Below are 26,979 nucleotides of genomic sequence, written 5' to 3'. Positions count from 1 at the left end.
ATTGTTATGCATTGTCTTATCATGCAGTTTTGACAAGCAGATATGACAGTTTTTCTGAGATCTTTAGGAACATAGTAAACATAGCTAATTACCAGAAGTGTACGGTAGTACAAACCATCTGATGTTAGGAGACTGCGAAATATTTAAAATAATATTACAGGATCGTAGAGAGTATAATTTCTATAACATGGTTCAGAATATGAGTACTTAAAGAGCCGACTTCCTTGAATGCATAACAGATAAGGGGTGTAAAGGGTAGATTTAGCAATGTGTATAGAAAATCCACACTCTCCAACCCCTACTCCACAATTTGAACTGTAATGACCCGTCACAAAGAAATGACCTGCTGTGCACTCTCATCCAGGGTACTTGCTTACAGTTATACATGGAGAGTCTTAAGTGAAGTTTTGAGGGTAGGTGATAAGCTACTGGCAGAAGTAAGGGTGTGAGGGCAGTTTGTGAGTTGTGCTCAACTGGTAGAGCAGTTGCCTGTGAAAGGCGAAGGTCCCAGTTTCGAGTTCCGGTCAGGCACAGTGAGGAAGTTTCAAATCAGCATACACACTACTGCAGAGTGAAAATTAATTCTGAAAAGAGCCTTGTCGAAACACTACAATACTTTCAAGTAATTTTCTAATGTAATGGTTATTTAGATCAACAAATCAAGTGAATGTTGCAGCCAAAATGAACTGAACCTATGAAAAAATACTGAGAAATATGATGAAAAAGAATGAATCTGTTATCCACTTGATGTTGTCCCAAAAAAAAAAAAAAAAAAGGTTCTGTTGTCTTCTCTGGAAACACTGCATGCATTGTATTCAGTCCCAACCAATGGCCATAAAATGACTGCTTAGTAATGTTAAATATAATTGAGGCCTCTGAAAACTGGGTGTATGCATCATTCCACACTGATGTGGGATGCCGTATCTGAAACAATCAAAAGAGTTAAGGTGGTTTACAAGAAAATCATTGACATACTTGACTGAAACTGGGAAGTAATGAAGGTGTCACTAAATGCTGCTAGTGTATCATAATGAAACAAAATAGGGCAGGACAAACATCGTGAAGCAAGCTTGAAGTTTACAGGACAGTGGAAGTAAGGAGTCTGCTGATACAAGGACATAGAAAAACACAAATGGGATTTCAGTGCAAGCAAGGCTTGGGGTTTAGCACTCATTCATCAGAGCCAGAGGACATGTAGGACATATACATTTCATGCAGTAGTGGGAGGTAATATGATAAAAAAATGGTGTAAAAGAGTGTAGACAGGCATTGAGGAGTCAAATTCTGCTATAAGTGTGGGGGTGGGGGGGCGGTCACTATCAAAAACTCAGTCTATAAGATCAAATAGTGAGCACACCACAACTTGACCAGAAGAAGGGATCAGTTGGTAGGACATGTTCTGAGGCATCAAGGGATCACCAATTTAGTATAGGAGGGCAGCGTGGAGGGTAAAAATCGTAGAGGGTGACCAAGAGATGAATACACTAAGCAGATTCAGAAGGATGTAGGTTGCAGTAGGTACTGGGAGATGAAAAAGCTTGCACAGGATAGAGTAGCATGGAGAGCTGCATCAAACCAGTCTCAGGACTGAAGACCACAACAAACAACAGTGAGCACACACAAAAGCACTGATTTGTAACACTTGAAGATAAAGACTTGTCCAGAAATACTGTGTAGAAAAATGGATTTTTAACTCATGTAATAACCCAAAACATGTTATTAAAATAATAATAATAATATTGTTAATAAACTCACTAAATGTTAATCACCCTCTTAAAATGACATGTTAGAGCTCTTTGGAGTGCTGTAAATGTTGTAGAAATGGTGCCAGGCAGTTGCGTAACCATCCATCACTGACATAATGGACAGGACTGAAGATGAGTGTCATGCATTGTCAACAATAATCTGTTTCATACACATCTGGCATTTACAATTGTAGAAATGGTTCTTGACTGGAGCACAGTGATCAGTATGAAATGTTAAAAATCGATAAAAACAGTCTCGATCACATTTTCTTATTTTTTATTTGTTGCCAACCTGTTTTGGCCCTTTCCTTGGACCATCTTCTGGCTTCCACCGCCATTATGGCTGCTGGTGGCAGCAGACAGAGCAAGATCCGTAGAAGTATTGTTGTCACTGCAGTGACCGCTGCCACCAGCAGCCATAAAGGAAGTGTAAGCATGAAGATGGTGTGAGGAAAAAGTCGAAACCACTTTCCAACAAATAAAAAATCCGAAAATGTGATCGAGACTGTTTTTATTGATTTTTAACACCTGGTATTGTTACTGTCACTAAGTGTAGGTCAATGTCAGCCATTTCCTAGCAAACATTGGGAGAGGAATAAAATGCAGTGGGCACTTGGGTATCAGACATCTCACAAAAGGCCATTGCTCACAGTAGCTCATGAAACATCACTTCTTCAGATGGCCAAACAACACAGAAACTGCATAGTATCTGGCTGAGGCACGTACTGTGGTCTGACGAGACATGATTTTTCTCTCTTCGGATCATTCAGGACATTGGGAACACCAATGGCCCATTGGTATGTTTAACTCGCAGTGTGCTGAGGCTGTAGTTCAGGCTGAAAATGGTTCAGTGATGTTTTGGTGTTACTCATACGGTGACCAGAGCCCACAAATTTGTATTGCTCACTCAGGCACCCTCTTGCACCTCAGCTGACCCATGAAATGCTGGAACCATCTGGAACATCATGTCAGACATAGCTATCAATATCTCCTGAATTTGGTTTCTCTACAGAATCTAATCATTGAGTGGCTTCAGCTGGTTATGACATTCCTGAAGAAACTGTGGACTTTCTTCATTGCTGAATTGAGACCATTGTGAGTTTAGACATCACATTACACGGTATAAGTGTAATATCACTTGAGGGTGACTATTTTTTCTCTGTTATACTTATGTAGTGTTATTAATTGTCATTGTCATCAGTAGAATCCACAACTTTTGGAAGCAACCCGTGGAACACACAAGTGCTGTTGACTGTGGGAAAAATTTACAAATTTCATGAGCATTTTGCTGATAGTAAGAGAAGAACAGTTTTAAATTGCTGAGCAATTTTTATCTCTACTTTTGAACTGTATTTCTGGACCTCCAGTTAATGGTGTTATTTTGAACATTTCATCTGACACATGAATGAAAATTGATGTTACTGTTATATAATACGTGTTTTAGTTGAATGCAATCATTTCATTGGTAATGTGTGTGATTTTCAGCCGAAATCTGGAAGACAACGATCTGCAAGTTTTTCGAGGAAGAACTCTGGAGTAGGCAAAGCAACTTCACCAGGTAAGAAACAAATTTGTTACTAATTCATTGCTGGCATGTTCATTTCCTTCGTGTGGGAAAAAATATTTTATCTACTATATTTTTTATGATGATCTGTAATATGAGCACCGATATGTTTTGTCTGTAGACAAAAAGACTACACTGCAGGAAATGGATCTTGCCTCAACTACCTTTTCTGTCATCAATAATAAATTTATGTTCCTATATTACTCATCTTTTGCGAGGCTGTACCTGGATGACACGTTACTTGAATAGGTATTGTGAATGAGCAAACAGGTGCATGTTATTTCATGAGTAATTTATATTTAATGTTTACTGGATTTTTCTGGTTCTATATTAGATAGATGCTGAGATTTTGGCTCACTCATAATTTTCAGTTTGGGCATTTTTTTAAATTTGTTGATTACAAGGACAGCATGCTATTTCTCCTTTACAGTGTGAAGCTCACAGTAATGAAAGAAATCAGTCCTTGCATTTAAATAATATATATAAAAGAAAATACTTTGAGGGAATGGAATGAATGCTTTGCCTTAGATTTGCAGGATTGATAATATTGAGAAGAAATGGACGTCATTTAATGGAGTTGAGTTCTTTATTCTGTTGCAGATATGACATTACATTTTGGTTTGGTGTGTCTACTATTTTCCAACACTAATGTCACTGAGCTTTTAGGATCCGTACGGAATACTTTCTTCAGAGACAGTTTTCATGCTAGTGAAATTGATGAAATAACTTGAACTTTTTATAAAAAGCTGACATTTATGATTAAATGCCGTTGTCATTACAGATATTTTGTGTTACCACGTGTAAAAACTAATGTACTGTTGTCCTGATAATTTAAACGTATTTATGTGAGTGCACTGTATGTACTGCTCACTGAATATACATGTGTCTAAAAGGTGAAGTGTGTGTGTGTGTGTGTGTGGGGGGGGGGGGGGGGAGAGGGGGGGGGAGATTATCCTTGTAACACAGTCTAGCTTAATGTGTTCACATTAATACAATTTAAATATTAAAAAGAACATTAAACTGGTTTAAGATTGGATGGTGGTGAAGTTTCCAGGTAATGTATTGTTACTGGTGTATCACAATAATTTACAAAATGGATTCTGTATCCTAAATGCTTTCTAACATATTTTTATGTGAAACTCACAGATATTTCAAATTCTGCTGTGTGTGGTTTGATGTGGATATTTTACACTCTATCATCCAGTGACATTGCTGCTTGCTTGTATATCTGTCTGCATGTTTGCTTGCTTAACCATCATCATTAGCTTTACTTATCTTCGTATGTAGGCTAATCACAATTCTGAATAAACTTTCCTTTTTGAGCTGTATAATGCATCATCTTCTGAATTATTGTCTTGCAATTGTTGATGTGACCCATACTCACTTCCTTAATATGGTGTCTGTTCTGCTTTGCATGTTAACGAAAGGGCCGGGATCTAAAACCAGGCGTTCGGCCTCCTTTAAACGTCAATTGGTTACTGCGTCATCTGCACCAGGTACGATTTTCCCCCCCCCCCTCCCATTGTGAACACCTTTGCCACAATGTATGTAGTTCATGTAGTCTCAAGTGAGTAGGCTTGATTAGTGTAGAATTAATGTTATTCAAATTTCTCATCACTGTTGTGTACTGTGTACTGTTTACTGTCTGTGGATGTATGCAAGGTGTAACAAATGTGAATAACTGTACAAGATATTAAATGTAAAGTAGTGTGCATCATTTCCATTATTTTGAAATCATACAAGTTATTTCATATTAAAACGACAGTGATTTTACCCAATTGCAAGTGTAGAAACATTTATGAGGCATATTAAGATTACATTTGTCATTTATGGACATTTTAGAAAAAATGACTGTGTTATTTTAAAATAAATACAGGTAACTGTGACCAGTGTCTTTTAATATATATGTTCATTTCCGTATAGTAGTTGTACAACCGATACTGGTAGATTTATATGACAGCTGCTGTTTGCAGTATAAAGTTAATTGTGTGGTCAGTATGTAATTAAAATGGAAACTTCCAGGTCGATATTAAGTACATCACTGCCCATACTGCCGCAAGCCAGTATCCAGCATCATGCTACGAAAATAGATACACAACTTGTGCATTCCTCATTAGTCTCAAAAAGTAGTTTGAGGAAATAAATAAATATTTAAAAAGTCAATGGTCAGAGTTATCTGTATTTGTAGTCAACGAATAGGCATACTTTAAATTATGGTCTGAAATATCTATGAAAAACATTCTTATAGCTGAATTAGAACTTTTAGTGTTGTGGACTTAAAACTTTGTGGCTTATTACATCTGTTGACAACTTTATCAGAGAAAGTATATATACTTATTTACTATTACTAATTGATGTTTTCTGAATTATGTATTTTGATTGAGCTGGAAAGGAATGGGCCCAGCCATTTTTTGTAGCTGTGAACCATTTCAGCATTGGAATGTTGTGTCAGTCTTCATTTTAGTGAAATGTTGCAAACATTGTAGAGTACAAATGAATTTTAGACAGAACAGTACTGAACCACCTTCAAAGACAAATCAAACTTAGTGTAATTAACATATATAATAATGTTTCTGAAAATTCCAACACTGTGAAGGATGATTATACTGGAATTAGTTTACCAAAAATTATGGCTATGAAAATAGAAAAATGATTGGGATTAAGTAACTGTTCATGATCTCTCGAGTTTTAGATTCTAGTTTGCTGCAGAAACTGCATGCACTGCATGTTGTGGCATGGAATGAAGAAGTGTCTGAATGTGTTCCTGCTGGAATCTTCTTCTGTGCAATTTGTATGCAAGTACACAAAGGATCACCTTCTTATATGCACTGATTCCACACACCTACCAGTGCCGTAGCACACATTTTCCTGTACAGGCCAAAATGACATCACAAAATCCTCTCCTAGGAACTTTTCATTCTGTCACGTTAAATCTCACATGTTGATATGTGATATTTTAATGTTCACAAGGCACTTCATTTAATATTTTCTCTACAGCTAGACGAAATTCAAAGTTGACCAAGTCACAGTTTGTACCTAACTGTACAATTGAATTTGGAATTTCCATGAAGGAACAAGCTGTTTCATTTGTTGATTTATCAGCAGTTCTTGGTTTGAGCTCTCTAAGTAACCTTTTTCCTGCAAAACATCTACTAAAAACAGTTATGTGGAATCATTAAGTGTTCGGATTGATTTGACCATGTTGAATATACACTTAAATAGGTTTCCATTTGCGTCTGCAAATGCTATCGTGATATTCTGGAGATACTTGCAGCAGCTATGATATGATATGTTGGTGCCACAAGCCGCGAATTATGTTGACTACATCATCCACACAGGGGCTATTTGCAAGCAACATCTCAAAAATTTACAACTATTTTGTGAACTTACAGAGATTAAATTCAGATGCAAAAAGAGAGAGTGTAACTTTTTTCTAACGTGTCCATTATGGCTACATACTAAGCAGAGACGGTCTCTGACCTATATCAGCCCTTGTTGATTAAGTAAATGATCTCTCTACTCCTTCAAATTTTGAAGAACTCCAGTTGGTATTGGCTAAAATAAACAACTACGGCAAATTCATTCCATGGGCCACACACATTTTGTACTCTTCCTATTGGCTTCAATTTATGTAGTATACTAATCGCCTGGCAGCTTTTTCAAAATTACAGAAGTGTTTGAAGACTGCTCTCCTGCAAAAAAAACTTAATGCTTTTTTTTTACTGGACCAAATTACTCCTTATTACATTAATTTTGCTGTAAGGCCCAGATGCAGACATACCAGCACAATAACTTAATTGATGGCCTTGGTTTAAGCAGTCACTACTGTGTGGCCCACTACAGGCGTACTTTTCTATATGCCAATACTGACAACTTATCACATTTTCCACTAGTCCTGATTATGACTTTGTTTTCAGTTTAACGAAAACATCTGAGACCCACTAGAAAAATTTCTGGCAATAGCCCAGCAAGTGCCAAATTTGACAGATCAGGACCTACTTCTAAGAAAAGTAGCTAATGATGTGTACCGTAGTTGGGTGAAGCACCTTTGTAAAGTTATGAATCTTGTACAACAGACTACTTTGTTTCCCTCACTGGATTACAAACAACCCTAATTCTGGGTTGTGGTTCAAACCAAACTCCTAATACTAGATGAGGTGCACCATGGGATATATAGAATGAAGTCATTGGAAAAGCATGATTGATGTTGACCAGACATTGATGTTGATATTGAACATGCAGTCTGGCCCTGCAAACTATGCACAAAAAACTGGTCAGCACCAGCAAGGCAATTTCCTCCCACCAGTTCTACTCCAAATCATTCATGAGAGCAGGTACAAATTGGTTTGGTGATTATTTGTTGGGGACATGCTCTTTAATTTTCCATATATTGCCTGGAATGTAATCAAAGGAAGCCGTAGTTACAATTGGGGCATTGCCAACCGTGTTCACTGTTGAGAGGATGACGCACAGCGTAGTATCAGATAATGACCTGCAGTTCATCTGGTAAATTATGCCCTTTTGTTAAAGTAACAGCAATACACCTCAGATCATCACTTTTCAATCAGTGTCTATCTCTAGGGTGGAGTGACTGGTCTGAATATTTACAGCCCACACTAATAAATTGATGACAACGACAGTAGCCTCCAAGGAAGCTATGACACGCATACCTGCTTCTCATCATTACACCTCACCGCACAGCTGCGATTTTACCCTGGCACAGCTGTCAGACACCTTAGTCAGCAAACATAGAGCTAATATCCATACTTATATGACTGTACTACCTCACTGCACTTGGTTTGCACATTTGGCTATGCACTGGATGGACCAAAGGAGTCATTATTGGCTATAAGGGTTTCCTATGTTCAAGGTGGTGGCCTGACAGGAGCGACTTGTGCGACACTAAAATCAGTTGGAGCTATGACAAGTAAGGGATTACATACCCCTGATACGACCATGTCAGGCCCAAACAAGTAGCTACAGTAGACCAGCACTACAGCTGGCGTAAGTCTATACTACCACATTCTAGTTACATGCAATACCAACCTGGCCAAGGTATCTCAACTAATCCATTAGCTTGTCATATGTACTATCTCAGTGCCTGTGCTGTAGATCCACCTAGTTGAGGTCACAACCAGCAGTGATAAGTGATGAACCAGTGGAGGTCAATCATTTCCCCCAACAGTTGTTGCATCAGCTCTTGCCACCCATTGCCACCAAACGTTTGGCCCCAATATCCATTGTTCCTGAGTACCGGACTTCCCCTGCTGTCACCTTGAGGCAATATTAAGGGTACTCATAATCCTTTGCTACTTGTACCAGTTCTGCCACTGTGCACCAGTTTAAGGGGGAAGGATTTTGTGTACTTACTATTGAGTTTTATTGAGATATACTAGGCCAGCAAAAGTATAATACAGAATTTCTAGTTCCATCACGGATCGCAAGCAAATGACCCACAGTAAGCATGTACCCTTATAACCAATAATGACTCCTTTGGTTCATCCAGTGCCATTTCGGAACTGCTTCCATCCCTAGCATGAAAGCCAATGATCATGCCCTTTTGCACATCAAATAAAGCACTCAGTTTTCACATTACAAGAAAAAGTGCGCTGTTTTTTGCATCCCCAGACACACTTTATGTACCGTCCACTTCCAGTGCTGTCTCCAGTTGTGTGTTAGTGTTTATGGCATTGTGATGTAGAACTCAGTCGGTGCTCACATTAATGTGACTGGACCGTATACATTGCAATTGACACGTTAGATTGCTAAAGTCTTGAGCTGGTTGGAGGTTCCTGCCTACAATGCTCCAAGGATTCTCAGTTGGGAGAGATCCGGCGGGCTTGCTGACCAAGGAAGGGTGTGTTAAACATGAAGATGAGCCATAGAAACTCTCACTGTTTGCAGGCAGGCATTATCTCCCCGAAATGTAACCCCAGAATGGCTTGTATGAAGGACAACAAAATGTGGTTGACAGGCCATGTGCAGTCGGATAGGTATCCCACTGCTGTCTGGGACATCTCCAGACACATCTTCAACCTGGAATTTCAGTGACTGTAGTAGAATTGTCTTCAGTGATGAGTCTTACCTCGAATTAGCCCCAATGATCATCAAAGACATGTCTTGGAGACACCCCTGAAAGTGGTAGGAAACTAACCTGTCACCCACTATGCAATCTGACAACCAGGAGTGATGGCCTGGACTACAATTTCTCTTCATAGCAGGTCCCCTTCGGTTGTCATCCATGGCACCCATACAGCACAGTGGTACGTTGACTATATTCTATGCCCTGTTTATTTGCCTTTCATGGTAAGACAGGTTTACATTTTAGCAAGATAATGCCCACTCACACTTGAAGAGAGTTTCTATACTGCTTGTCTTCATGCTTACCTAACCCTACCTTGGCTAGCAAGGTCACTGGATCTCTTCTCAGTTCAGAACATTGGGAGCATTATGGACAGGGCTCTTCAACCATCTTGTAGTTTTGACAATCTAATGTGCCAATTGGAGAGAATTAGGCACAATATTCCTCAGAACGACATCCAACAACTCTATCAATCAGTGCCAAGCTGAATAACAGCTTGCATAAGGGCCAGAAGTGGACCAACAAGCTATCAACTTGCTCAGTTTGTGTAGCTCTTTATCTTGATTAACTCTCCCAATTTTTCTGAAATTGTAATTGTTTGTGTCTGTACATGTGCATCACACCTAACGATTTCTGTCCCATTTGGATAATTGCTTCATGCTGCGTAGTTTTTGTTTTAGAGTGTGTTTCTTGGCCTCGCATTACAATATACATTTGACTCAAGTACTGACATTGTACCCTCACACTCATTGGCCAAACCAGCTGTGGAGTGGATTTAGTCTACAGTGCTCCCGTAGTTGCCATTTGTCTTGATGTTACTCAGCATTTATAGTGTCAGAAGTAACACTACATGTGAAACATTGGTTGATGTATTTTTGCAGAATTGCCTATCCTGTAAATGTCTTATCAGGTAAAGTATCAGATCCTCTCTATCAGTAGGCGTCAAATGGCTTTGCTTAAGAGCCATTATTGACATCGTAGGACTACGCCTTGGGCTGCATGGGGGAGGGGGGTAAAATGGCCACGTAAAGACAATTTCAATTTTCACCAAACCATAGTTATTAATAGCTAACCATCTACCCATTTTGACTCTATGTATTATAAGGTATCGCACCAAATATTTTCAAGTGAAAAAGAAAATAATATGTTGGAACTACATGTATTACACGTGGCCAGTTTTCCATACCTAAACGGGTATCGTGGACAGTGCCATTGCAACAGAGTCCGAGGTGTTTTTCTGATTTTTTGGTGCATATTGTAGGCATCTTCATGCCCTAGTGTACGAAAGAAAACCAGTTGGGTGCAGCAGACTGTCTTCAGTCGCACTTTGTGTTAGGCCAAATACAACAGAACAGACATGTTGGCTGAGAGCTTCGTATATAAAAGGATTCAGGTTTTATCGTTTGTATTATGTGTGTTTTGTTGGGAGTAACCAACTCCTATTGGGGTAGAAAACTTATCAAACTGAAATAAATAACAAGGAACTATGTTTGCAGGCAAAAAGGTGTTGTTTAAACATTGATAGTGTTAAAAATTATTATTAGTAAGAATGATAAAATGAATTACTGAGAAATAATGGATCACACTTCCTCTGCCAATCTCACTGACAACAATGGCAGTGTATTTTTGAACTAATGTGACCAGTTCTCGTCAGGCAGCAGTGCTGTTCAGAGCGTAAATATCCAATGGCCACTTTTCCTGTTCTGGCCACTTTACCAAACTTTCCCCTACCAATCTTACTGTTAGTTGCTAACCTACATAAATTAGTATGTTACCTTAATTAATAACAGTAATTGCAATATGAGACACGATCGCAAATGTTTACTGAACGTTTGGAATGTCATGTTTCTTTTACCCATTACATTGTATTGCATCATCCTTAATTTGATTTCATATTACTTGCTACAATCATGTATTACATTTGAAGATGACTGTGTATATAATCCATGTTCATGAATCTGTGTTCCTTCAGTTTGGAATTTATACGATAGCTGCTGATCAGTGCTCGTTGTGCACACTTGTGAGTTGTCAGCACTTGGAGCCAAACAATGAAATATTCCCCCCTCCCTTCTACTAATCCTGCAGTGGCCACGCAACATACCATTCTGCTCTTGGTGTAAGTGGCAGACATCTTTAGCTCATGGCCAAACTCACCAGTCAATTAAAATTAAGTGCATGTTGAAATATTATTGTCGCTGTAAGTATTTCTGGTTGTTACTGAGTGAGAAAAACACACTCAAAGACACTCTTAACATTATTTGATGTTTTTGAATTCTGCTGTTGATAGAAGCAGATTACTCCTATTATGAAATAGGGGTGAGAACCGCAGACCACACAAACGCTTCAGTGACAACTCATCCTAAACATTCACCATCATTGTTACAGTTTGCACAGGGAAATTTAAAGCACAGGCTGCTCAAATGGATTTATACACCTCACTCAGCATTTTCGGGATCTATGCAGGAACACAACTAGTAGTTTAAGTGTTTTGTAAGAATTTCGTAAATATCTCTTTTTGAAACTTGAGGAAGCTCATTAGAAAAGGATGAAAATATTAATTTTCTGTTTTCTAGAACTTATGCGTCAACATTCTGTACCAAGTCTTCAGCAGCAACAGATAGTTACCCACTTTTCACCTCAACATGACCGACCATTAGTATGGCCATCTTTGGATGATTTATCCTCTTTTCTTACAAGCCAATCACTCTGTAAGTTTCCTCCATAAACATTATTAATAAACTAATTCATTTTGACAACTTACCTGTCTTTCAAAGGCAGGAAAGGAATCATGGCATATATTTCCCACCTGACAGGTTTTTCAGCTAACTGAACCATTTTAAATAAGTACAAACAAATACATGCATGATCTATGTTTCCATTATGCTGTTGTGGGTAGCCAGAGGACACGGGTACTTAGTGCTGTTTTATGGATTGCTGACTGCAGTGCTGGTAAAAAGTACAGCAATCAGTTGCAAATAATGTTTGTTGCAAATTCAGATTTTAGTCAGTGTGTGGCCATCTTCAATGCTAAAGAACATATAAGGAACAAGTTAAAATAAGGTAATGTGTATACCTTATTATGTGTACAGTTATATAAGTGAGTCAGTAATAAAGTTTGTATTAGCAGATGTAAGTTAAAATATTACGTTAGTCCCAACTGGTCCATCCATGTCAAAGGTTGAATTCACACTGAGGCCATTGGCTGCTTCTTATTTCGTACCAGTTTACAGCGCCCACTACATGGCATTGCTAAACTATATGTACTTTATTTCCAATCACATGTTTTGTTATTTTATTTCTTGTTTTTTTTTTAAAAACTCATGCACATACATAAAACAAACTGGCAGTTGTAACTAACAATAGTGTCCAATTTACGAACTTTCAGCATGCTGTAATAATTGTAGGGCAGCAACTTCTGTTAATTGGTGCAACAAAAAACCAGCCAAAGTTGCAAATCTCAATTTTTTTAATAACTCGATAACTAGTTTCTGGCCAGAACTCTCTTTCAAATCATCATAACATAGTCAAAAATGGTACTTCTGAAAATGCAAAAACTATGTCAAAAATATGCAAATGAGCAGTGTGTTTGCACATTTTTTACATAGTTTTTGCATTTATGGAAACACCATTTTTGACTATGTTATGATGATTCGAAAATGGATCCCGGCCTTAAACTAGTCATTGAGTGAATAAAAAATGTGAAATTTGCAACTTTGGGTGTTTTTTTTTTTTTTTTTTTTTGTGTGTGTACTGACAGTGTGTAATGTTTTGCAGTTATACATATATGGTGGTGACAGTGTGTACTAACCAGTGGCATCAGTTATCATTGTACATTTTTACAATTACTTATAGTTTAAAATTACAGCAAATCTTATCCAGAAGACACACACTAATAAATTTATTTGTCAGATTTTAAGTGCAGCTACAGGAATTAGATTAGACAAAAATGGTGTTATAAGCTATTGGACTAGCAGCTTCATTTCAAACGGACCCAACATTTTTCTGTTTTATAATGTCCTTTCACACAGTTTTCACATAAAAATACATTATAATTTATGCAGTTTGGTGTTAAAACTAATAAACTTCCAGATACACCATGTATAATTGTGGGTAATATATTTGCCACCAAAACTATGTACTCATGTGCAATCTAGGATTAGTTTAATCATAAATAGTTTGTTACTGCCAGATCAATGTGTGTATTGGAAGTCTCTCATAGTATCTGAATCCCACGATTTTTAAATAATTTCCAAAAATGGAAACGTTTTGTGGCCCCCTGCTAATTAACCATTTAACTGCACTGGTCCTTTTAACGTGCACGCCTTTGTACCTGTCCCTGTGTGCTCTGGACATGTGCCAGGTAGAAGGACTGGTGGCGCATGTAAACACGTTCAGAGCACACAGGGACAGGTACAAAGGTGTGCGCGTTAACACATCTAGAGCAGTTAAAGGGTTAAGCAGTGTCCCACAAGATAGTGCCTGATATTAAAAATTTCAAACTTGTGGAGAGATTAGATTTTTCTGCCACCTCTTTTGAAAAAAATGTGACATGTTTGCCAAAGCTGGCTTCAAGCTGCTTATCATTTTGTCCCACATAGCAAACATCGCAGTTGGGACATCCACTTCTGTAGGTGTCTGATCTATGGAAAACAGTTCTTTTTTCCATACTGTTTTTAAAATACTACCCAGTTTACTTGTGGTACAAAATTCCACATTTACTTTTCTTTTTCTAAAAACACGATTATCCTGTCGCTAATTTTATCTTAGTATGGTAAACAAATACACTTATTATTACTGTTGTCCACTAAATTGAAACTATTTTCTTTTTGCCATTTGTTCACTATGTTGTTAATGTAATTATATGGGTAAGTTATTAACACTTTGGATTTAACACTGTTTAAATAAATTTATTAATATAGATCTTTTGGATAGGACTTACTGTATTTTTAAACTGTATGTAACTAAAAATATACAGCAGTAACTGATGCCACTTGTCACCTCACACAGTCACTATCATGTATGTGTAACTTTAAAACATTAGAGACTTTTTTTAGTTAATATATTTTGGCAATCCATCATGTATGTAGAGGACACTGTAAACTGATATGACATACATGGAAGCCAGCAGCCTCAGTGTGAACTCAGTCTCTGACATTGATAGTCCAGTTGGGACTGTGTTTATGTATAAATGGTTGTAATGTTTTAAGTGGTATCTGCTGTTATGTATTTTATTATTAACTCACAAGTAAAACTTATACAACTGAACATATACTAAAGGATGCTTGTCACCTTATTGTAATGGTTTTTTTGTATGTGTTTAAACACGGAAGATGGCCACACAGTGATCAAAATCTGGATTTGCAATAAACATCATTTGCGACTGATTGCTGTACTTATTACCACTTGATGTTTATCTGTACCATGTTGTTGTATCCAGATGATGCAGAGCTAAAATTGGCCAGATTCAGACAATTCTTTGGAACTATACAATCTACATTACAACATAACATACGGAAAGAAACACTAATTAAACCATACAAAGTAATAGTGTTGCCTTTGCTGCTGTATGGTAGTGAATGTTGGATCCTAACATATGATCAATTACATTGAAACGAATCATCAGACAGGAAGGTCCTTCACTTTGTAGTGGTATATTCATTGTTGGACCATAAAATAAATACCGATATTAGACAAGAACTAAATATTGAACACATGGGAAAAAAAGAAAGAAAGAAGACGGAATGACCATGTCCAACATATGTTTAATGATAGGCTAACTGAAGCTGCAATGCAGTATAACCCAACTGGCAAGAGGAACGTTAAATGTCCCCAAAGATGGTGGCATGAACAATTCTGAGACAAAATAGGGTAAAAGGCCTAACTCTTGGTGGTGCTGGTCTGTATCACCAGTTAAATATTTGTTGGGTGCATTTAATTTGTTCTGCGTTGCGGTAGATACTTAAATCCTGCCAGATTCAGCATCATGTCCCTTATCCTGTAATTTACACATTGTTGTCTCAACTTTCATTTGTCAGCAGTTGCTTCCACCTTCCTCTATGATAATAACTACTATCTATATTAACTATTTTAGTTATATATATAGTTGAGGTTAGGGACTGCATGTGAATGGAAGGTCCATGAACCACCACCACCACCACCACCACCACCACCACCACCTCCTCCTCTTCCTCCTCCTCCTCCTCATTTTTTTTCCACTGATGACTTTATGCTGTTTGCCTCTAATGCATATAAGATTCATCAGTGAATAGAACAAGTCCGAAAGTCAGTCTAATTGGTCTGTTTTTATAAGACTACAATGAAGTATAGTCATCAAATCAAGAAGAAAAATGTGCACACAAACAGTGGAGTCACAGAACCAGTTGATGAATAGTTGTAATTAGAGCACTTAAAGATGGTGACTGAACGGACAGCAGTAGAAATAAAGCAGAAGAGTAGAACAGGCCGTGAGTGCTTTTGGTAAATAAACAGTTTTCAAAATAAAGTTTCTGGTTTATTCAATATTGAAAGTTCATAATATAATATTACCAGTTGCGACTTCAGTAGAGAGAAAAGCACTTTAAATGAAAAAAATTCAAAAATTGAGGGTTGCTTGACAAATAATGGAGATATGCTTTTCGGGGACTACTGGAAGAGAGAGAGAAACAAAATTTATCAGAGGCCAGAGGGAAGTGAAAGATGTGATAATGACAGTAATGAAATTGGAATGGGATTGGATGGGACATGTATCCAGGCAAACATATTTAGCGAGAAAACTATTTGAAGATTTACAAGTAGTAAGAAAATGACTGAGGCAATGACCAAATGGAAGGTGTGCGAATATCGTTAGAAAACATGCATGAGCATGATTATTACGTAAGACCGTAGTGTATGCAAAAGTCCAGTAGACATCATTGTCCGCCAAGTAGTTGTTACATGGCTCATACTGATGTTAGGTTTATGACTTAAGACTTTATACTGCAAAAAATACACAAGCCAGGTTAGTGAGGGAAGGGAAAATGTTTGCTGCATGAGTATCACAGAAAACAGCAGTCAAAATAAATTAATGCTACAGAAGTGGGACAAGTTATTGGATAAAAAAGAAATACATGAGTTTGGCTTTAAAAAAAAAGTAGCTTAAAAATTATGCAGCATAAATTTGATACTTAAACAATAAGAATGTTATGTTGCATGTTTTGACGTGTGTTGACTGCTCCAGGAAGAACTTATTGTAGGTTTTCCTGGCAGGTCAGGAATTTAAGCTGCTTACAGCTGCATAACACAGTACAGTATTATGTAATTATATTAATTCTCATTAAGTTTATGAAATTCAGACTGCATGAAAGAATGTAAACTATGGATTTAAATTATTACAGTTTCTGTGCAATTTCATTATGCAAGGGTGGTGAGTATTTTCGCATTTTATTTTTTTGCTTGGTTTTACAATATGTGAAATTCAATTGAAGTGCTTGTGTCTGCCCATTTAATGACATTAGTGGGTTCAAACTCCTATAACTGTATCCTTAGGGTAATGCTTAATGTTTGAGTCCCCAATACCTGGCAAATTCATCCTCTGTACCTGTCTAGAATCTTCAGAGAGAGCAGACCCAGTCCCAAGTGTTCTCTCACTAGTGAGCGAGGCTTCACATCTGTTTTTAAAGGCATAAGGAGACAACCGTATTGTTACTACCCACTTTTGCCTTCTGTCCAGGAATACGCAGCCTTGCCACTATTTGCCATTCACACTTAGGTGAGTGTGAACCAATCAGGTCAGGTGTATTGGAAGGCATTACAACATCAAAGATCCCAGGTGTTGCTAGAGACGCCAAAGGCAACACATCTTTCTCTGCTGATGCTTCAATGCTACTGCAGTTCAGGGCAGCAGCCAAAAGTCTTTAGACTGTGACCAATGTAGTTTCCAACCATTTCCAGGTGCTGGCCAGTTCCATCAGCTTCCATGTGCAACAGCCACAGTTCTTACTATTTTTAACTGCATGCAGCTATACATAAAAAAAAAAAATTCTTCTTACCCAGCAGTCACTAAGATACTAGCTTTATACTGACATCACACATTAATATTGTAAGCTTAACCCAATCAGGTATATCTTTGCTTGGTGAAGTGCCCTTGTCACTTGTTGCTATAATATTGTCACTTGTTGCTATAATACACAAGGGTGGTTTGAAAAGTTCTCAGAATCACCACGAGAGGTCAGCGTTAGCACGACGAGTTGTTCACATGATATTCATTGGTCTGTTGCCTGTAAACATGTGCCACGTCAGTGCTCTTGGAAGAGCGCTGTGGTGGTGACGTGCCTCTGTTGTTGTTCCCGCGTAGTGATTTGCGAAGATGGAAAAAATCGAGATTCGAGCAGTGATTAAGTACTTCGTAAAGAAAGGCATGAAAGCAAAGGACATTCATGCTGATTTCCAGAATACACAGGGGGACTCGGCTCCTTCATATTCAACTGTTACCATGTGAACAAATGAATTTAAATTTGGTCGGGAGAGCTTAGATGATGATCTGTGCAGTGGTCAGCGAGATGTGTCACTACTCCACAAGTTATTGCAAAAGTGCATAAAATGGTCATGGAGGATTGTCGATTGAAAGTGCATGATATTGTTCATGCTTTCCAGATGTCATCTGAAGGGGTATATCACATTTTAACTGAAGAATTAGAAATGAAAAAAAATTATCTGGAAGATTGGTGCCATGACTCTTGACGCTGGATCAAAAAATCATGAGAATGGACATATCGGAACAATGTTTGGCCCATTTTAGGATAAACAAACATAAATTTTTGTGCCAGTTTGTGATCACAGATGAAGCTTGGGTGCACTACTATACCCCAGACACAAACCAACAGTCAAAGCAGTGGAAACCTGCCGTTCCTCCGCTACCAAAGAAAGCAAAGACAATTCCTTCAGCAGGAAAGAACATGGTGTCAGTGTCCTGGGATGCTAAGGGGATTCTGTTTGTAGATTATCTCCTTACTGGGCAAACAATTACTGGAGAATATTATGTTAACCTACTGCACAAATTGCAACAAAGTATATGCAAAAAAAGACCTGGTTTAGTAAGGAAGAGAGTTATCTTCCATCAAGACAAAGCGCGCCTGTACATGTGTTGTCGCCATGGCAGAATTACACGAACTAAGGTATGAATTGTTGCCACACCTACCTTATTCACCTGATATCACTCCATCAGACTTCCATCTCTTCCCAAAACTGAAATTTTTTTTTGGTAGATGAAGATTAACTTCAAGTGAAGAATTGATAGCCGTAGTTGACAACTATTTCGCAGGCCTGAAGGAAACAAATTTTCGTTATGGGATTAAGGCTCTGGAACATCATTGGACCAAGTGCATTAATGTACAAGGAGACTACATTCAAAAATAAAAAAAAAGTTTCAGTGATAAAAGTACTTTTTTTCTATTTTGTTCCGAGAACATTTCAAACCACCCTCGTAGCTTGCTTAAACTGCTGCCTGTCTTGAACTTTTGTCCTTATCATTCCCCTGTTAATATTAACACATTACAGTACATGAACTATTGCAACATATTTATAAAATTTATGTCTCTTGAAAAGTTGGCTTTTGAGGTCTGCCTAGTAGATGTCTCAGTGCTTCACTGTTCATCTGTCCATAATACGCTGTCCAAAGGTGTGCATAATGATGATGTGTGTTATACTTCCTTTTAGAATTGAATAAGTTGTGGGGTACAAGATGTTGATGACATGAAATCTTTTTGTGTCAGCAGTTTCATCATCATATTTTATGTCAGTTTCAACATCATATTTTATATCAGTTTCAGCATCATTTTTATGTTCATTTTGACATCATGCTGCCAGGGACAGTGAGAATGCTCTCAACCTTTCGCCCTCAAGATCTCCAAGGACACGGACACACGCGCACACACACACACACACACACACACACACACACACACACACACACACTACAATTGATAGGGTGAGCAACAGTCTGTGACTGCTAATGGCATTGTAGCATATGGGAAAGGATCATTATTGAGTGGCTGTAGCGAGAGACAGAATTTCTGTTTAGTGTAATGTATGGTAGCTTGCTTGACACATGGAAGACTGTAAATGAGTGCAGATGAGTAAGAAAAATATCCTGTAATGTTAGAATACAGTATTAATGGTGTGTTGCTTGACACAGTCATGTTGTTTAAATATGTAGATGTAATGTTGCAAAGCAGCTTGAAATGGATGTATCATGTAAGGTCAGTTGTAGAGAAGGTGAATGGCTGACTTTAGTTTATTTGGAGAATTTAGGAAAGTGTAGCTTATCTGTGGAAGAGAGAGCATGCAGAACACTTATGCAGTTCTTTCTGGAATAGTAGTCAGGTGTTTGGGAGCTGCTACCAGGTAGGATTAAAGAAAGACATTAAAGTTATTAGAGGCATGCTACTAGATAGTGTTATCAGCTGGTTCACTCAGCATCTGAGTGTTACAGAAATACTCTGTGAATTCAAATGGTGATCACTGGAGGGAGAACAACACACTTTTTGTGAGACACTGTTGACAAAATTCAGGTAACTGGCATTTGTGGCTGACAGCAGAATGAGTGTACTGCTGACAGCATACATTTCACATAGGGGCTCATATGGGGGCATGTAGACAGCCGTTTTTCTGTTGCTCTGTTGTGAGTGGAACAGAAAGGGAAATGCCTAGCAGTGATACAAGGTATGCTTCACCATGCACCCTGCACCATATGGTGGCTTGCAGAGTACAGATGTAGATTTAGTGGAGCCAAGATTTTGCCTTAAACATGTGCTTCAATTTTATGTACTTTGCCTTGGAAGCATGTCTCCCCAGACCATTTCAGTGCTTTCCAAAGTTACTACAAATGTGAGATAAACCGTATAAGCTACTGAAGATAAGTGAAGCATTTGAAACTGGTTTTTCAAAGTAAAATTATCATTATCTACTGATTGGTTGCTGTCTTTACTGTGTTGTTTATTCTAGAAACTGGCACAGGTTCAATAAATATCAGTGTAATCTGTTACCACTGATTAACAGCAGCCAAAAGCGTACTCTGCTCATGCTCTGGTAAACTTAACTGAAAAATGTTGGTTTGTTAGCCCTTTTAAAAGGTATGTTCATACCTTTAGTTTTGAGTATGTGTCTGTTCCAATAACAGATGAGGAAAAATATTGTTTTGTGGCAATACAGATAAAATAAGTACTTGAGGGCAGTTTATACTGCAGAATGCAAGATACTGAATATTGCTTTAACTATTTTATGTTTGCTATTTAGTTTGATCTCTGACGTTGTTTTTTTTTTCAAGTCTTCAGTGGGTCATTAATTAGCTTATTAATAACAGCCTGCAAACATTGTCATCTTTCTGAAGACTAATACTCATATTTAAATGTGGCCTGCTTCTGTATTTGTTTATAATGCATTTCTGTGCATATTATAGTTATAAAAGCAGTCTTACCCTTGTAAATATAAAATATTAGTTAAATAAATCATCAGTTCATATTATTTTTTCTGCATTCATGCAGAACATGACATGTAGGCAAAAATTATTTATTTTTTTGAGTATCATGGTATGGTTTTACTGAAATCACTCTTATGCATTGGAATGTGGGTGGTGCTGACAAGTACAAAGATCCTTTGCTTAACCATAGATCCCTGCAAAAATCTTGAACACATTCATAATGGCTAGTAACAATTTAAAGGGCTATTACTTCTAATGTAATCAACCATTCTTTCCTGCCTTTAAGTCTACAGACATTATACCCTTGAAGACTACCCGACAATCCATCTGTTTCACATTGCTGATTACTCATTATTGCTTCATATATAAGGGGAAGTCAAATCAAAATGAGCATAGTGTGCACGTTGGTAGTGCAGGTGGCTGTGTGCGTTGAAGTGCCCTCCATTGGCAGTCAGGAAAGAACAGGGTGATGCTCACCTCTGTGCCATTTGTCTGTTAAACATGGTTGACGTGAGGCCAATGAATTGAATGTGTGTTTGACTTTACTATGGATTCTGGGAGAGAGGAACAGCAAGGAGCAGTTTTTTACTGCAGAAGGATTGTCAGGAAGGGAAGTTCATGCCTGAATGAGTGCTGTATATGACAAACACAGCACGTCATGTGCACGTGTGATTGCATTGAATAAACACTTTTGAGGAGGTTGGGTGTCATATCATTACTGCAGTGGGTGTTCCGTCACAAATGACCAATGCCAGAGGGTGTTAGATATTTGCCTCGTGTTGGGCATCAGTCACAGTACTGCTCACACCATCATGACAGAGCATCTGAAGTTCTGGAAAATCTGTGTGCAGCTGGTTCCCCACAGCCTAACAGAGTAGCAGAAGTTGAACAGAATGTCTATATCACTGCAGCACTTGGAACAGTATCACAGTGAAGAATATTGTGTCCTGTCCCAGACTGTCAGAGGTGGTGAAACGTCATTATTTTGAGTTAGAATGTGTCAGAACCAACAGTGGAAACATGTGAATGCCCTCCTACCGTGGTAAATGGACACTTTGCAAAAACGTGAATCAGGCTATCGAGTCCAAATGCCTAAGAATGTTGATGGAGGGCATGGCTGTGTTGCAGGGTAATGTCCACCAATGTTTTGCCAGGTTTGTTTTGACTATACTGCAGAAATTTCACTGGGAAGTTCGTACACATCCTCCATACAGTCCCAACGTCTCCCCAACCAATTTCCATACTTTTGAAACCATGAAGAAGACATTCGTGGCTATCAAGTTGCTTCAGACATAACAGTGCAATGCCTGGGTACAAAAATTGTCCCGTGGGAAACTGCATTTTTCCACAAAAGCATTGACCATCTTGTCTGACAGTGGGATAAAAGTATTAAATGTTACTGTGATTACTTTCGAAATAATAAAGAAATTACTTACTACTTTCCATCTGTCTCATTTTCATTTGACTGCCACTTATGGATAGACCTGCCAAATAATAGAGGATATATTATCCACTTCCTATGTCTGTGTACTTGCTTGTGTGCTTGTCTCATGAATGCTTTGTACGAATCTTCAATATTTGTAAAATGACTGCACAGTAATTAATCCCTTTCACAATTTTGCATGTATGTTGTGTCCATTACTCACATCCTTAACACAGTTTTTGTTCTGCATTGCATGTTAACAAATGCTTCAAGAAATATGTCCCGATTTTCTTCATCAGGAACTCAAGGCAGTAAAAAAGGTATGTGATTTAGCTCATATTTTTCAGTAATATGTCTTACAGGTATCTCTTTATTTATTATAATACTTTTTATGTGACTCCCTCATGGCTTGGGTCATACCTTCAGCAATGACAACACAAGAGTTTGGGAATACTGTATCTGTCATTATTGGACAATACAACAGTTATTTGTGGTATTTTATGTTGACTGTGTTCCACAGCAGTGGTAAAAATGACATCATGTAACACTTCAAGTTGATTTTCAATTTTTTGATGGTGCGACCAGTTTTGATTAGAGACAGTTATCCAGCACAGATTTTTGTGAACATCAAGAGTAGCACACACACACACACACACACACACACAATGCCAAAAATGTATCATCTCTAAATAATGTTTAGTCATGCAGAGAGAGATGCATGGCAGGTTAATGCTGTCATGTTATACTGAGGCTGGAGTGTTCAGCCATAGTTGAAGACAAATAAACTCTTCATGCTTAGGGATCCATGATATAACAAAATTGGCAGCTTATAAAAGAAAGCTACTTCCACAGAGTTCACATATCACATAGCTTTAAACTTAAGCTTTTAGTCCAATTTAGTCATGTAGTTTGATGATGGAAGTTATATACATTACTGAAGAGAGAGCAAATGAGAAGATATTCATGCAGTTTTGTAATTATATGGCTCACAATAATTATGATAAAGAGAAAAATGAGCAGTGGTATAAGGAAAAGATAGATTGCTACTGGCCGTAAAGATGATGCATTGAGTTAGACAGGCACAATGAAAGGAAGCTTACGCATTAGCTTTTGGCCAAAGCCGTCATCAGAATAGGAACACACACACACACACACACACACACACACACACACACACACACACACACACACACACACACATTTATTCACACAATCATACATGGCCACCATCTATGGCATGCAGAGACCAGCCCGTACTGGTTATCGAGTGTGTGTGTGTGTGTTCCTTATCTGAAGAAGGCTTTAGCCAAAAGCTAATGTGTAAGGGTCTGTTTGTCGTGCCTGTGTGTAACTACTCAACATGTCATGTTTATAGTGAGTAGCAATCTATCTGTTCCTTATATTGTTAATATTCGACCCTGGATTTTCCAGTGTTTGAAATCAGCAGTGATATTTATCAGAGGGTATACCTGTGGCACAGGCCCTATTCAAAATTTAGATGGATTAGAGATATTAACTAAATCTTTTTTACACAATTACAGCATCAGCGGGAGCAGTGGATGAGGAGCATTTTGTGAAAGTTTTTGAGGAAGTTCAACCAGCCACAATTTTCACTGCGCGAGAATTGGAAGAAGAGCTGACCAAAATAACTGACATAATTAATGATCCAAATAATGATTGGTCAAAACGTGTTGAGGCGGTTAGTAATGTGATGATTAGGATTATAAGTGTTAATAAAATTTATTTCTTAAAATAAGTAAAAACTTTTGTGTATTTCAGTTGAAAAAACTACGATCTGTTGTAATGGCTGGAGCTGCTAAGCATGAGGAATTTTTCAAACACTTACGTTTAATGGAGACACCATTTTTAGGAGTTTTGAAAGATCTGAGGTTAGTACTTAAACTTTGCTCTTTTTAAATTTCTCTCTGTAGTGCAAGTTTCTCTCAAGCTCTGAGGTCTTTTTTTTTTGATAAACAAGAGAATTGTTAATGATTCTGCGTGGAATTGTGAGAGTGATATTAATAGTTTTTGGTTGCTCAGTTAATCAGTGGTTCAACAAAATTGTGTATCAGAAATCATGTGACACACACATTTCATGAATGAAGCTGTTCATGGCTACCTTATTGCTGTGATAATTTTGTTAGTGTATTTGGGCCTTTCGGCCGTATTACTGAACATGTGAATGAATTATTGAGAGGTATTGGATTGTTAATGAAATGTTGGAGTTTATTGAATAGGAAGAGTAGATAGGGGAATGTAAAGCACAAACATTGAAACACACTGAGCCACAGGACTCGGTCCTTAAGGCATAGAACTTGCATGTGGAAAGAGCAGGATTCAAATCCCCAACCAACCATTCAGATTTAGGTTGTTCTTGGTTCCTGAATCATTTGAGTACTGGAATAATTTTATTGAAACAGCCATGGCAAATTTCCCAAAATCACTTAATGCAAATGCCAGAATGGGTCTTTTGATATGGGCACTACTAATTTCTTGAGGCACATGCCGAACTGGGTATTTTGAAATGGACACTTCTGATTTCTTTTGCTGTCTAAACCCTATCCAAAGTTGTGCACCATTTTTACTAACCTTGCCACTGATAGGATGTTGAACCCTAATCTTCTTTGGGAAACAAAGTAGACAAAGTGTATATGATGAAATAAAAATGTAGAAAAGCTTGTGATGATACGCAGTAACAGTGATAATACTGCTAGTGTAAATATTGCAGTAACTAGATATACATTCAATATTAACAGTTAAGAAAGCAGAGAAATAAAGTGTGCCTTTGGCACTGAAAGAGTCTTCATGGATGTTGTGTGGTCCAGTGAGAAAGGAAAAAAAATGACTATAAAGAATGCCAGAATGAGATTTTCACTTTACAGCAGAGTGTGCGCTGATATGAAACTTCCTGGCAGGTTAAAACTGTATGCCGGACCGGACCCCCCTCCAGGTAGATCACTTCCTTACATTGAACTGTCTACCTTACTCCAGCAACTGCCTCTGTTTCTCCTCTTCGACTTCAGTGTTCACCACCCACTGTGGGTAGGTGGTGCCACTTCAATGGGTAGGGTCTCTTAATTGACCAGCTTATTATGGACCTCGATTTGTGTCCCCTCAATGACAGTTCCCCTTCAGTGCAGCTCATGGCACCTTTATTGCTATCAATCTCATCGTCTCCTCCTATGCTCTCGTGGCTTCCCTACACAGGTCATCCCATGGTGACCTTTGTGACAGTGACCACTTTTTCTGGTGATTCTATTGTTCCCCTGCTGCCGTCAGGCCCCAACGTTGGGCATTCTACAGGGCCAGTTGGCTTTTATATACACTCCTGGAAATGGAAAAAAGAACACATTGACACCGGTGTGTCAGACCCACCATACTTGCTCCGGACACTGCGAGAGGGCTGTACAAGCAATGATCACACGCACGGCACAGCGGACACACCAGGAACCGCGGTGTTGGCCGTCGAATGGCGCTAGCTGCGCAGCATTTGTGCACCGCCGCCGTCAGTGTCAGCCAGTTTGCCGTGGCATACGGAGCTCCATCTCAGTCTTTAACACTGGTAGCATGCCGCGACAGCGTGGACGTGAACCGTATGTGCAGTTGACGGACTTTGAGCGAGGGCGTATAGTGGGCATGCGGGAGGCCGGGTGGACGTACCGCCGAATTGCTCAACACGTGGGGTGTGAGGTCTCCACAGTACATCGATGTTGTCGCCAGTGGTCGGCGGAAGGTGCACGTGCCCGTCGACCTGGGACCGGACCGCAGCGACGCACGGATGCACGCCAAGACCGTAGGATCCTACGCAGTGCCGTAGGGGACCGCACCGCCACTTCCCAGCAAATTAGGGACACTGTTGCTCGTGGGGTATCGGCGAGGACCATTCGCAACCGTCTCCATGAAGCTGGGCTACGGTCCCGCACACCGTTAGGCCGTCTTCCGCTCACGCCCCAACATCGTGCAGCCCGCCTCCAGTGGTGTCGCGACAGGCGTGAATGGAGGGACGAATGGAGACGTGTCGTCTTCAGCGATGAGAGTCGCTTCTGCCTTGGTGCCAATGATGGTCGTATGCGTGTTTGGCGCCGTGCAGGTGAGCGCCACAATCAGGACTGCATACGACCGAGGCACACAGGACCAACACCCGGCATCATGGTGTGGGGAGCGATCTCCTACACTGGCCGTACACCACTGGTGATCGTCGAGGGGACACTGAATAGTGCACGGTACATCCAAACCGTCATCGAACCCATCGTTCTACCATTCCTAGACTGGCAAGGGAACTTGCAGTTCCAACAGGACAATGCACGTCCGCATGTATCCCGTGCCACCCAACGTGTTCTAGAAGGTGTAAGTCAACTACCCTGGCCAGCAAGATCTCCGGATCTGTCCCCCATTGAGCATGTTTGGGACTGGATGAAGCGTCGTCTCACGCGGTCTGCACGTCCAGCACGAACGCTGGTCCAACTGAGGTGCCAGGTGGAAATGGCATGGCAAGCCGTTCCACAGGACTACATCCAGCATCTCTACGATCGTCTCCATGGGAGAATAGCAGCCTGCATTGCTGCGAAAGGTGGATATACACTGTACTAGTGCCGACATTGTGCATGCTCTGTTGCCTGTGTCTATGTGCCTGTGGTTCTGTCAGTGTGATCATGTGATGTAGCTGACCCCAGGAATGTGTCAATAAAGTTTCCCCTTCCTGGGACAATG

At 39.1% G+C, this 26,979-nt stretch overlaps 1 pseudogene; it reads left to right on the top strand.

Annotated features, from left to right (window-relative positions):
• LOC126471164 (CLIP-associating protein 1-like) overlaps positions 1 to 26,979 on the top strand; it is a 245,149-nt pseudogene that overhangs the window by 61,545 nt on the left and 156,625 nt on the right.

The sequence above is a fragment of the Schistocerca serialis genome, chromosome 3, assembly GCF_023864345.2.
Source record: "Schistocerca serialis cubense isolate TAMUIC-IGC-003099 chromosome 3, iqSchSeri2.2, whole genome shotgun sequence".
NCBI classification, from domain to species: Eukaryota; Metazoa; Arthropoda; class Insecta; order Orthoptera; family Acrididae; genus Schistocerca; species Schistocerca serialis.
This window is presented reverse-complemented; position numbering and strand designations above follow the sequence as displayed.